This window comes from Garra rufa, chromosome 1, assembly GCF_049309525.1.
Source record: "Garra rufa chromosome 1, GarRuf1.0, whole genome shotgun sequence".
Lineage (NCBI taxonomy): Eukaryota > Metazoa > Chordata > Actinopteri > Cypriniformes > Cyprinidae > Garra > Garra rufa.
This window is the reverse complement of record NC_133361.1, coordinates 85,171,651-85,181,939: the sequence shown is the minus strand read 5'-3', so window position 1 is coordinate 85,181,939 and position 10,289 is coordinate 85,171,651. Positions and strand designations below refer to the sequence as shown.

The following is a 10,289-nucleotide window of genomic DNA, read 5'->3' as shown; positions in this document are numbered from 1 at the left end:
ATATATATATATATATATGCTACTACTATGTAATAATTTATATATATATATATATATATATATATATATATATATATATATATATATATATATATATTAGTAGTGAGTTAAAACTACTCTTATTTGATATGGTTATATCATGTATTGAATATTTACACATTTAAATTTAATAAATACAATTTTATTTACTCTAGGAATGGAAGATGGCTTCCAAACACAAAAAGCACAGGGCTATGGGCGACGAGGAGTGGATGTCACGCCTGCGAAAGTTTGCTGCTGCACTGTAAAAAACAACCTATAGAATCTACCCAATAAAATGGGGTAAACTGATGTAACAATTTGCACAGTTTGTTTGGGTAGATTCTATCCTATATATCTGAGTAAAGAATACCTGAATTGATCAGCTAAGACAAACTAAAAAAAGTAGGTAAAGTCTACACAGCAAAAAGCCCAGTATTAAATGAACTCTCCCAATAGTTTGAGTCCATACTCAAGAGTATTAAAATGAACACTGAAGCAGTGTTAGAGTTATTGAGGTAATTAAGTTATTCATTGAGTGGTGATTGACCATTATTAAAGACCTGTGTGATGTTAAAAAGCAGAATCGCCAAAAGGAGAAAATCTAATTTTGTAAGTCACCATTATAGTGGTCAGTGTTAGCATTAGTTTAGCTCTTTACCGTTAACTTCTTAACATTAGGTTTTGTTTGGGTGCTCGAATTGAGTTATAACGGTCAGACAAACCAGGAGAAATTAGATTATGTGGTGTTGAACATGCTTTGACAAAGTCATAATGTAATGACCTGAATAACTGAGTTATATTTTATTTGTTAATTACGCTGGATTAATCAGAGAGGTGTTTTTGAAGCTTATTTTGACAAAAATATACACATATTTTAGATATAGACACACAGACATCAACAATCAGCATGAGAATCACAACAATGGTGACCATCAAAAACGTATGTTGTAGCCAATCAAAACTCGTCCGTGTCTCCCATCATGCATTGCGGCATGAATAAATTATGAGCTGATGATTTCCGTGATGTTTAGAGTTGATCTGTTTCTGAATATGCTGTTTGTCACCATTGTTGAGATTCATATGCTGATTCCTGATGTCTGTGTGTGCCTAAAAGAGCTACTTTTAAAAAAAATTTGATCAGAGGAGCTTGTAAAAAGGCCAATAAAAAAAACAAGCATTATTATTATTTTTTGCTGCTGTGAAACCCCAATGCAGTTGTAATAAATAAAGAATGTAAAACTGAAAGACTACACTCTAAACGATTCCAGTGGCTCAAATTAAGCTTATTTTAAACCAGAATTATCACCACTGCGTGACTTTTGCTCTTTAGCTTGTCTGGCTGGTTTAGCTAAACAGCTAAACAAAACTTAATGCTAAAAAGCTACAGGTCAAGAGCCCAACTAATGCTAACACTGACCACTATAATGGTGACATAAAAAATTTGGGTGTCTTCAATCATTTTCAATCACCATTCAATGAATCACTTAATTACCTGATTAGCTTTGACACTGCTTCAGTGTTGATTTTAACACTCTGAGTATGGACTCAAATAAACTCCCGGGAGAGTTCATTTAATACTGCGCTTTTTGCTGTGTAGACTTTACCTACTATTTTTTTTGTTTTTCTTAGCTGATAAATTCAGGTATTCTTTACTCAGATATATAGGATATAATCTACCCAAACAAACTGAGTGCAAATTGTTACATCAGTTTACCTCATTTTATTGAGTAGATTCTATAGGTTGTTTTTTACAGTGTGTAGGGGTCTGGCCTTCTGAGGCAGGAAACAGGCCGGCACCCCGCCAGAAAAAGTGGCATGACCTGTATCTCAAGGTTAGTTCAGATAAAATGTTAAGTATACAATCTTTAAACAAAAAGCTACATCATATTGAAAGGAGTTGCATTCTTATGATTCACTGTCAAACAATATAACAGATTGACAAATGCCCAGTGCAGTTGAGGGGACAAATGTCTTTGTTTGGAGGGACACAGACATGTAGTTGTGGATTCCATACAACAAAGGTATCAAAAACGTAATACATTTTTTTCCTAAAATGATGAAGTGTTGGTGTTATTAAAATGTTATTAAACCCTCAGTTATTAAATTAAATTTTCTTTTCTCTTAACCTGTAGTCTTCCGGGTCAGGGTCCTCTTCAGTGACACCAAGTCCCTCATCTGCATCACTTGTTGTTGCATCATTTGCCGCAACACTGGACCAGACAGCAACACCAGGACAGTCAGCAACACCAGGACAGTCAGCAACACCGGGGCAGACAGCAACACCAGGATAGTCAGCAACACCAGGACAGTCAGCAACACCGGGGCAGACAGCAACACCGGGGCAGTCAGCAACACCAGGACAGTCAGCAACACCAGGACAGTCAGCAACACCGGGGCAGTCAGCAACACCAGGACAGTCAGCAACACCAGGACAGTCAGCAACACCGGGGCAGACAGCAACACCGGGGCAGTCAGCAACACCAGGACAGTCAGCAACACCAGGACAGTCAGCAACACCGGGGCAGACAGCAACACCGGGGCAGACAGCAACACCAGGACAGACAGCAACACCTGGACAACTCACACCCCACAAACCAACTTTGACTATGACATCAGTAAGTAATGAGGATTTACTGATACTGATATTTACATTTTTAGCATTTTAAAATATATGCATTTTAATTTACAAGGCTCCTCTTAATATGACTTTTTTTTTTAAACATTTGTTTTTAGTTTATAAAGCCACAGTTCGGTGGGTCTCAGGGTGCTGCTTTAAAGCCAAACTTAAATTTGAGCAGGAAGCATGCAACCAAGGTAATGTAAAGATTTTACAATCATATAATCCATCATATATTACAGTTGTCTATTATGCACACTTATTATTGTTATGCCTGGGTTTGCTTGTTATGCTACTGTTATTTTCATTCCATAAAGATATGTTGAAATTATGTGTCATTAATGTAATTCCTAATAAGGACAGATTAACATTATATATAATGTTGTAAACTGTGGTTATATTCTCTCAGCCCATCAGTTGCACTTTCGATTCTTCTGCCATGCCCAGCACTGTCACAAGTGCCATGACAAGAAGGACACCATCGCCTGCCCACAGTCCCAGGATGTTCATTCAAACTCTCTCACCTCTTTCTCTTCCTCCCTTTCCTGTTTCCACAACCACTTCCTCAATACCATCGGTAGCTGTTGGAGCTGTGAGAAACTCTTCAATTAAGTGATTGTCTTCAAAATGATACTTCAAATTAGCATTCTTTGTGAGTGACTTGCAATCATGTATATATATTTTCCTATTTTTAGGAAATGTCAGATGCCGCCTCCTCCTCTGGTACCTCATCTCCTCCTCCTCCTGTGACCACTGCATCCCTCACTGCCACCTCTTTTTTTGCCACCTCTGCTGCTCCATCTGTGGTTGGTCGCTCAGCTCACCCTGCTGCTGACATGGAAACTGCTCCTGGTTTAGAGCCTGGCTGGCTGCCTGCAAAGTTGATGAGGACCATACCACCTCAGGATCAGAAGTGGATTTCATCTGCTCTATGGAAGAACCAGCGGCTGCGCACTGACCTGAAGCTTTGGTATGATCCACCAGAGCCAGCGCTCATTTATCATCAGGCCCCCACTCCAGAGCGTTTTTTTTACACACCGGCTTCTCTTGTGGATGCCATATCACCTTTGGAAGGTCAGGCTGTCCTGTCCTGTGTGTGGAAAACAGCTCACAGGTTATGGAGCCCACAAGAGAGCCCGCCACGTTTTGGATGTTGATAGGTACTACCTGATGATTACGGAGACTCTATGGTGCAGTTCATCTGGTTGTAAAACAAGTTACATTTCCACCAGCAAGACCATCTTGGACCAGCTGGATTTGGCACACAGAATGGAGTTCCGACTGATCCTGACACGAAGGTGAGTATACTGAAATTTTCCTCTGAAATTTACCCTGTGTCACAAACGTTTGTCATTCAAACACATTATACATTAGCTTATTTTAAATGTTTGCCATTTTTGGTCTCTTTTTCACATTGTTTCTTTATACAGATATGCTTGTGACATGCGGGTGATCCGTTTTCTGAGGGAAAGGACCTTGGGTAATAGCCCCAGCCGCTTGGTCAGGCAGGTGAGGGAAAATCACAGCGAGGAGTGGCTTAAGCGTGTTTGTCGCTACCTTGGCGCATGCTCAGACTTTGTAGCCCAGCCAAGCCTGCTTCCTGTCAAGTTCCCGGACCCTCCTGAGTCAGTGGCTATTCCTTCCCACCGGTGGATGCTGTCTGTTTATGGCAGAGACATCTTAAGCAGGCTGGACCACATCAAAGCCAGTATAACCTCTACCTTTGGCAATATATTAAAAATGGATTCCACAAAAAAGGTAAATATTTTAACTCTTACCACAGTAAAATCCTACCTCACAAACAAAAGTCTAAAATACAACATTAGCAGTAAAGACATGAACAATTTAATTAATGCTTTTGTATATTAAAAAACTGTATTAGTTCAGTATTTTAGAAATAAAAGAAACTTTTATTTGGCCTTTTCTGTGTGATCACAGATCACCAAGAAGCTATCAGGCTTTGCCAAGGGGACCGCCTTGTGGCTTACATCTGTGAGCAATGAGGTGGGCCAAATCCTGATCAGTGTCCTAACCGCTCAGGAGGGTCCTGCTCTTGACACCATGGCTGCTGATCTCATCCGCAGGTCCAGAAATGCTGGTGTGGCTCCTCCTCAGCTTCTCTATGTTGACTGTGAATGTTGTCGGGAGGGCACAGGACAGTCAAAACTAAAACAAAGATTTGGTGGTTGGCCAGACCTGGTTGTAAAGCTTGACATATACCACTTTATGCGGCGACTGGCATCTGTGTGTACAAAGGATGCACATCCTCTTTACCCTGTTTTCATGTCCAGACTGTCAAGCTGCATTTTTGAGTGGGACACTGGAGATGTTGCCTTGCTGCGTCAAGCTAAGAGGGAACAATTGAAACGAGTTCCTGGGATCACTGAAAAACTGGTGGACCAGCAGATCACCAAGGAGGAACTGGCGTTGCACTGCAGAAGGCGGACAAGAGGGGAGCATCAGACGATCTTAATGATTGAGCAGCTTCTTAATGAGCTCATGGGCATAAAGGGCAGAGACTATCTTGGTGTCCCTCTCTTGGACCACGAGAGAATGCAGCACATCTGGCAAATCCAGAAGAAGCATGTGAAGTGCATTCAGGATGAACCAGGTGTCCTCCTGTACACTGTAACTGGCACCACTACCAAGGAGGGCATTGTCTTGCCAAACTACAGATGTGCAAGAGGATCCACATCACTTGAATCGTTCCACTTGCATCTGAACAGGTTCATTCCAGGTCAGTATGAATCACTTTTTATTTATCAGCAAAATTACTTATTTGCAGTTAAACATTTTAACATCATTATTTGTAGTAGTACTACTAGCAGTATCGTTTATTATTATTTATACTATTTATTTATTTATTATTATCCTAGAACAACAGACACAGTCTGTCAAAGAAGCAAACACAACAAGTTAAGCAAAATACATCACCTCAGGGTTCAGGACCTCGTGGCGCAACGGTAGCGCGTCTGACTCCAGATCAGAAGGTTGCGTGTTCAAATCACGTCGGGGTCACGTGATTTCTTGTTGACTTCTAATGTGAAAAGAAGTCCTGTCGTTGTGTGCTGCAGTGGTTTCCAATCCCACCGCTCTGTATGTCTCCCTTATTAAACACACCTGATGAAGATCATTAGCTAGTTAGGAGAGAGCTCCATGAGCTCATCTGGGTGTGTCAGAAAAAGGAGACAGACAAAAATGCAGGGCCGCATCTTCCAGAGTCATCGTAAGCCTAAGTTGATTGCAACTCTATTGGTTTCAATGCGTCTACGTTGTATTAAGGATTGCAACCCTTTTGGGAAACACAGCCCAGAGCAGGGGGTCCCCAGGATCAGGATTGAAAATCACCAGTGTACTGTGATAGATTTGTATCTTGACCTGTTATTTTTATTAAGCCTGAGATCTCATGTAATAACCATTCCTGTCATTGTGTACTGTGACAGATCTGCCTCTTGACGTGTTACTTTTGCATATCTTGCCCTGCAATCTCTGAAGAAATCGTGGAAACATCTACTTGCCGAATTCAAAAGCCAGCTCTTTCGAGCCGGAATCGAACCAGCGACATAAGGATAGCCAATGTATTATCTACAGTCCTCCGCTCTACCAGCTGAGCTATCGAAGGCAGGATGACCAAAGGTGGCTTAAGCAGGAAACACCAGATAGGTTTGTGGTGTCTTGGGGTACAACGGTAGCTTGGCTGAATCCAGGTCAGACGGTTGCATGTTCCAATCACATCAGTTGATCTCTTCTTGACATCCATAGTATAAAGTCTACAGCCCTTTACCGTGACTGATTTGCAAATTGAATCAAAGCAATTAAGCAAGGAACGCCGACTTGTTTTCTTGACCTCGTGGCGGCGACAGAGTGCGCCTGACCCCGGATCGGGAGGTTGCGTGTTCCAATTATGTTGAGGTCAAGCGAACTGTTCTTGACTTTGTGAGTGTAAAGACTAGCGGATTTGCATAGTTTATCAAAGTGCTTTAGCATGAAACACTAAATAATTTTTCCGCTATCTTGTAGTGCAACGGTAGAGTGTCTGGCTCCAAATCACCTTGAGGTCAGACGATCTGTTTTTGATCTCCTGAGTATAAAGTCCAACATTCAGAGTGTTCCTTGAGCACCGTATATTTACTGATTTGCATTCTGTGTCAAGGGGGTTAAGCAAAATACATCACCTCTGGGTTCAGGACCTCGTGGCGCAACGGTAGCGCGTCTGACTCCAGATCAGAAGGTTGCGTGTTCAAATCACGTCGGGGTCACGTGATTTCTTGTTGACTTCTAATGTGAAAAGAAGTCCTGTCGTTGTGTGCTGCAGTGGTTTCCAATCCCACCGCTCTGTATGGCTGCGTCCGAAATCGCCTACTTCTCTACTATATAGTAGGGGAAAGCAGTAGGCAAGCGAATAAGTATGTCCGAATCCTTAGTATTTATAAAAGAGTAGGCGAGAATTAGTAGGCGAATGCACTAATTCTCACGAGATTCGGGTGTACATCTACTTAAAGTGCGTCCGAATATGCCTACTTACCTACTATATAGTAGGAAAAAAGAGTATGTGAAGAAAGAAGTACGTTCGAAACCTCAGTATTCATAAAAGAGTAGGCCAGAAATCCCCAGATGTCCTACTGCTTCAGCTCAGATTCTGAAGTCTTTCATCGATGGATACTTTTCAATCCCAGGAGGCCAAAACGTCATCATCGAACGTGATTGAGAACCGCAATGAAGGTGTTTACAAATGTGAGTATTACAAACCAAAACACGGTTCCCTGTCTTAAAAATCATATTTGTTGAGCTACTTTATCGTAAACTGTTGATTTGCATAAGGTGCCAAGATGTTATACAGTAGCCTATGCTATAGTATATTTGTGATTTCGCTGTTAAAACATGTTTTATGACGTATAGCGAACATTAAACTCCAGGAAATACACGTACGTCTTCAAAAGCGGATTTACATAAAACATACATTTTAAAGACATAAATGTCTACTTAACAAATGACAGGAAAATGTTCTAGAGCACATCACAACACGAAACTTCTGAGTAAGTGATGGACGCCATGTGAGAATTCACTGTCACTGCTTTACATTAATGTAAATATAAATGTAAATATAGTAGGCCTAACTGAACTTCAAACTCATTTCAAACAGAGCTATAACAGAACTTTTCTGATTCTTGATTTATGTGCCTTTGTTGCAGATCTTTTGTGGTGGAGCAGGACCTGAAAGGAAAGGTGACTGCAGCATTTTTGGGGAAAAGAAAAATTGATCATTTTGTAACTTCCAATACAGAGATCTAATGACATTGTGCTGTTAAAATGACAGCTTTTGTAATATATTTGTGCATCTTTTTATGATCTGAAATGTCTGCAGACTGGTGTGTGCAGTAAGAAAGGATAAATCCACAGAAGCATCCTGGAAATGGTCTAGTGCCATCGATGAGACCCTCCATCACTCCACCTGCCCTTTGCCTCATCTGGACCAGATGTTGCAGTGGTCTCTTCATCCTCAGTAGAAAAAGACTAAAAGACCAATATGTTTAAATAAAGCTTTGTTCCATGTGTATTTATTTATGTTCATGGTTACTTTTATTATTTTACTAATTTATTCATGTTTCCTGATGTTGTCAGTAAATAAAATATAAGATTTTTATAAGCGTATGCATTTATTCATTACTTCATAGAAAAAAAAAACATTATGCTTGTTTAACTAGAAATATCATTAATTATTATTCAGCATTTATCTTTATTATTGTTGGTAAGTGTTGGAGTGGGCTAACAATGCAGTCTAAAGTTATTTTAATTTCTAAGTAGTAATACTTACATTTTTAGTAATACGGAATTTATAATTCCATACGAACTCAGGGAAAGACTTAAGTATCTTTAACAAAGAACAATCATGACAGAAAACATAACTATAATAGGTTTGCATACATAGTACAAGATACAGAAAAAAATATTAAATATATTTGAATATTCATAAAATCTAAATTTATTAAAAATCGCATTTGTTGTTTTTGTTATTTATTATTATTTTAAGTTTCAGGGATGAAAGGGCAGAGAAATTCAGCAAGAAAAAGGAAAACAAATCAGATCTAAGCTAGTTTTGCACAATTTTGCCCATTAACATATTCAAGACAACAAATTTGGGGGTTTTAGTCATTTTAGTATTGTTAAAAATATAAAAACTTCAATCAATCCAAAATAAGCAAATTTCATCAACATCAAAATGTTTACAGATAGATGAATGAAATCCGTCGCCCATATCATTTCATGTTGCGCTTGTTATAACATCATAGGTCACATGATAACGTCAACATGGCGGAACGCATCCATACTCAACGAGATTTGGCTGTTGAGTAGGTACTCTTTTAGCGCTCGTTAAGTAAGTACTTATTGAAATTAAGTACCTACTCATTGAGTAGGCGATTTCGGACGCAGCCGCTGTGAAGATCTGCCTCGTTCATTCTATTCAGCACATCTATCAAAGGTAAGTTACTGTATTTATATATATTACCTTATAGGTTAAGTTTTTGGTGCTGTTAATAAACTGCGGTAAAGTTAGTTTCATATTCGCACATTCGGGCTTCCGCGTTCAATAACTTTCTAATTATATGTCCAATAAAGTATTTTTTTGCTAATTCTGTTGAGCGACATAATTGTCAACCTACTACATTTTTCACAATCGACCAAAATGGCCAAGTATTGTTTTAATGGCATACTTACTTGCGAACGTCCACTGAATGTCAAACGTATTTTGGCAAACAAGATAGGGACCGTCTAAAAAGTTGCAATTTTTTTTCTCATTGTGTGGAAACAGACAACTACATTTTAGCCAACTACAGATGTACCAGCAAACAACATTATTTCTTGTAATGCTATAGATTTTCCTTCAGCAACAATAAAAAATTGCATTATAATAATTGTGTTTGAAAAGAATTTAAAAAATCATGTAGCCTACATGAATTGTAATTTGTGAACAAGATAAATGGCAAATTACCTGTAATCACCTGAACATAGTTAATGTCTTCATTTTACAACTGTTTTTACTTATTTATTTGCTTGGCTGAATCCATTTTTATAATGTTCAACTATTTGCTCTAGTTGTTTAATTTCTATCATCAATGTATTCTATGGGGTTCTTCAATGGCACAACATCCAGTTCAATAACTTTTGAAAAGAAGGTCACAATGATCTAAAATAAGTTGCTAAATATTCATTTGATCCTAAAGAACATACTACAAGTCTTTAATGTTCAACTATTTGCTCTAGTTGTTTAATTTCTATCATCAATGTATTCTGTGGGGTTCTTCAATGGCACAACATCCAGTTCAATAACTTTTGAAAAGAAGGTCACACCACTTTAAAACAAGTGGCTAAATATGTAGGCTATTTGACTGTCTTCGACATTTTAGAATTTTTCAAAGTATTTGCTCTAAATGAACCATTTCTAACATCTCTGTATTCAATGTATTCAAATTTATTCACAACTTTTGAAAAGTGGCTCACATTGTTACAAAACTAGTTGCTAAACATTTATCTGATCTTGCACAACATTTTATTGGTAGATGTTCAATATGTACCATAATTTAATGGGTTTCTTCATTGACACAACTTCCATCAAAATATTACATTATCTACATTTGTTTATTACTGTAAT

The 10,289-nt window shown here is 38.7% G+C and overlaps 2 non-coding genes across 2 annotated transcripts; both read left to right on the top strand.

The window, feature by feature from the left end:
* Positions 1-5,584: 5,584 nt before the first annotated feature.
* Positions 5,585-5,656, top strand: trnaw-cca (transfer RNA tryptophan (anticodon CCA)). The gene has a single exon. It is a non-coding gene; the product is annotated as a tRNA-Trp (tRNA).
* Positions 5,657-6,825: 1,169 nt separating this feature from the next.
* trnaw-cca (transfer RNA tryptophan (anticodon CCA)) lies at positions 6,826-6,897 on the top strand. Its single transcript has one exon. It is a non-coding gene; the product is annotated as a tRNA-Trp (tRNA).
* The last annotated feature ends 3,392 nt before the right edge of the window (positions 6,898-10,289 follow it).